This window comes from Parus major, chromosome 2 (genome assembly GCF_001522545.3).
Source record: "Parus major isolate Abel chromosome 2, Parus_major1.1, whole genome shotgun sequence".
Lineage (NCBI taxonomy): Eukaryota > Metazoa > Chordata > Aves > Passeriformes > Paridae > Parus > Parus major.
Genome location: NC_031769.1, coordinates 83,662,477 through 83,665,770, shown reverse-complemented (window position 1 = coordinate 83,665,770; position 3,294 = coordinate 83,662,477). Strand labels below are relative to the sequence as shown.

Sequence of the window (3,294 nt, the reverse complement as noted above, 5' to 3'; positions counted from 1 at the left end):
TCAAACTGTGGCTATATTTTGGAGCATCAAAGAAAATGCGTTTATAGTACACGTTAATGAGTAATGCTCTGCCTCTTTCTTCCCCACATTTTTCCGTATGTTATCATGTCAACTGTAGGTGGTTCTCAGACCCTTGAAAACAGTATCTCTTGTTCAAACTCTGAAACATTTAGAATCTCAGGCACTAATGTACTCATGCATCAATCAATACAAATTAAAATTCACAAATATGTGACTCTTAGAGAGGTTTCAAAAATTTATCTTGTCATGTGTTCTGGTTTAGCATTAATTGATATTTAATGAAGAAAGAAGAAGCTACCCACAGGAATTATTTTTTCTGAAAGAAGCTGCTAAGAGCTTCCTCTGTGCATAGCAAAAACCTGCTGGCTGGCTGGCTAGCTTTGAGAATTGACCACCTGTTGAACCATTTAGAAGCTGGGTCTGCCTCTGTGAGATTCATATTTTAAAGACGGGCAAGCCCAGGAAGTCTTTCTCTTGCTTCCAGCTCTTGAAGAGGTAACTGGCTGATCCAGTCCCGCACAGTCTGCGTGGCCAGGCCGGGCAGGCCCCATGTGACCTGGCCGAGATTTTCTGTCCCCTCAGGGAAGGCGAGCGAGCTGCAGAGCCCCTCACAGGGGAGTCCACTGGGCCTGGGCCTGGCAGGCGGCTGGGGCCCCTTCCCAGCGAGGTCAGGCCCCTTCCCGGCGGAACCTGACAGACCTTTTTCCAGCAGCACTGCCGGGCCGTTCCAGCTGGAGGCTCTGTTGGGGCTCAGAGTGGCCCTGAAGCAAGGAGTGGCCGGGGTCTGGGAGCGGCCACTGCTGGCCCAGTCTGGGAGCGGCCACGTAGCTGAGACTGCAGGGCCAAAAAATTGGTGCAACCCAGACAACAGCACACGGCTGTGGCTTCCTCAGCCTGGCTCACAATGAACGTTGTTTGTTTAACCACTTTTAGCCAGCCATGCTGCAGAGAGAAGGACAAAAACAGCAGCAGCAGCTTTTCCTGTTTCTGTCACTCCTCATGAAGAAAAGCGCTGAGTGGAGCTGGCGGCCGGCACGGCTCGCACGGTGTCAGCAGAGACCCCGTGAGCAGCAGCGAGAGGCACGGTGAGCGATCTCCCCGATGGACAGGCTGGATGAGATCAACCTTTCAGTGCTCCAGAACTCTATAAAAACTGTTTCAGTTGGTAACGCTTGAGAACAAATGAACCTACAAACACCAATTCTCTCCCAAATCAAGAAAAAGAATGAGTGAAGACACATAAAGAAAGCAACGTAAGATGATAAGGTCAGTAAAGAAAGAGTCAAAATCTAGTTAAGAAAAAATTGAAGACATGCCTTAGGCTAAAATTCTCTTTCTAATGCTATAGTGAAAATATATTTTTGCTATAGCAGACTTCATTTTTTCCCTGTAATTGATGAAGTGCATGGGGGGGATGCAGCATTCACCCCCAGCCCATAAAAAAGAGCACTAGTGCTGGAGCATACTAAATTCTAAATTGTTGTAATCTAATAAAAAGCTTAAACAAAAAGAGATGAGAAACTTTGCCCCAGGGATAGAAGAAGATAAACCTCTGCTTCCAGGAAAAAAAGAACTTTTAGTTTTTTTATGACAGAACAGCTCACCTTAAAACAGTACCCCATAAGTTAACATAACCCATGAAAGCAGCTTTAAGAGAGCTGCAAGACATAAGACTTTCATACCACAAACAGATTTTCTTTTCCCCAAGCGGCTGATTCGCTGTGACATTAAAGCCACAAGAGAACTGTTTCTCGTAGAGAAATCTCTATAGCATGGTGAGAGAAACTCCTCTCCCTACAAAAGCTAATGAAAGACTATTATAAAAGTAGTAACTGATTAAAAAGCCCAAATTTTATCTCTTCATTATAAAAAAAAAAAAAAAAGAAAATAAGTTGTGGAGAAGTATTCTGAAAGTTTAATTCTAATTTTTATTATTCTTTTAGTTATGTTAATAAAGTTTTCTTTATATCATTCAAGTTTTGATCATGCTTTACCCTACAAATTCATATCTCACAGCAAGAAATAAATACATACTTCTAGTAAGTGCACTAGTAATTTTAGCCAGCGCTAAACTCACTACATCATGGTAGAGATACCTGGCAATAGTAAGCATAGCAATCCTTTCAATAATTCTTCCCTACAGGCAAAGGAGAATACAGCTTTCAAAAGTTACTTTAAAGGTCAAAATTCCAGTATGTATTAAAAAGAGCTCATTCTTTATCTTGTAATGAGCTCAGTAGGCCCATTTGATGTAGACCAAATGGTCAAAATTAAATCTTTAATCTCTTTGACATTCATGTAGACTTTCTCAGCTTATCTTTTAGCTGTTTCATTATTTTCCTTTCTTAAGCGAATGAGCACAAACACTGTGCAATATGCATTTTGGTTTGAGGTATTTATCTATTCTCAGCATTTACCCGATATCTACTATGGTTCCCCAGTAGTGTCTTGATTTAACAACATGCATTGTATTTCTCACACAGTTTCACTTAGTGTGTGAATACAATTCACTGTTTTGGTGACCAAAATAAAAAACAATTATATTATGGGTCTGACTGAGAAACAAATATATTACATATAAGTCTGTATTTAATACCTGTTACTTCCCCATGTGGGGTTCTAACATCAGATAGTTGATATTTCTGTTATGAGACACATCTTTTTGTCCCTCCATCTTTTCAAGTACATGTCAACATATGCCTGAAAAAAGTTATCCGCCCAAATTAGTGACAAAATATCATACACAGAATTGTCATAAGACCATGAGAATGGCATTGCCCTGAAAAAATTTTATTTGTTCTGTTTACCATTGTCTCTTTCAACACTGTGTATTTCCTAATGCTGATGTATTTCTGTCAGTGCTCATTTGGCATATACCACATTGTTCACACTTCATGCTGGAGTTTTACCCTTGCCAAATCTGACTGGATTTTGCTGACAGTGTCGAATAATGATTAGTCTCAAGAGCATTATCCAATATAGATGTGATTAAAGTTCTCTAATCCCACACAGTAGCTAGCACAGCTTTCTTGGAGTCTGAGCATTTCTCATCATTCACTCATTCAGCTTTTTGCTGCTGTGAACTGTAACTCATTTCTTATTCTTATGACTGTTCTTGCAGTCAGTATTATGAGCTTGTCCATTTTACACACAGAAAAAGTCTCCATTCATGCCAAAAGGTTAAACAAGAATTACATAATTTAATTTTCACTTCACAGCATTCAATCTGTTAAAAACATATTTCCTTCTCCTCCTCCCTCTCCCTCTCCCTCT

The 3,294-nt window shown here is 40.4% G+C and overlaps 1 long non-coding RNA gene across 1 annotated transcript in view; it reads left to right on the top strand.

Moving 5' to 3' along the window:
• The first annotated feature begins 398 nt into the window (after positions 1-398).
• LOC107215275 overlaps positions 399-3,294 on the top strand; it is a 12,093-nt gene continuing 9,197 nt past the window's right edge. The window contains exon 1 of the long non-coding RNA XR_001525139.1: positions 399-1,287. This is a non-coding gene — a long non-coding RNA (uncharacterized LOC107215275). The remainder of the gene's footprint in view (positions 1,288-3,294) is intronic.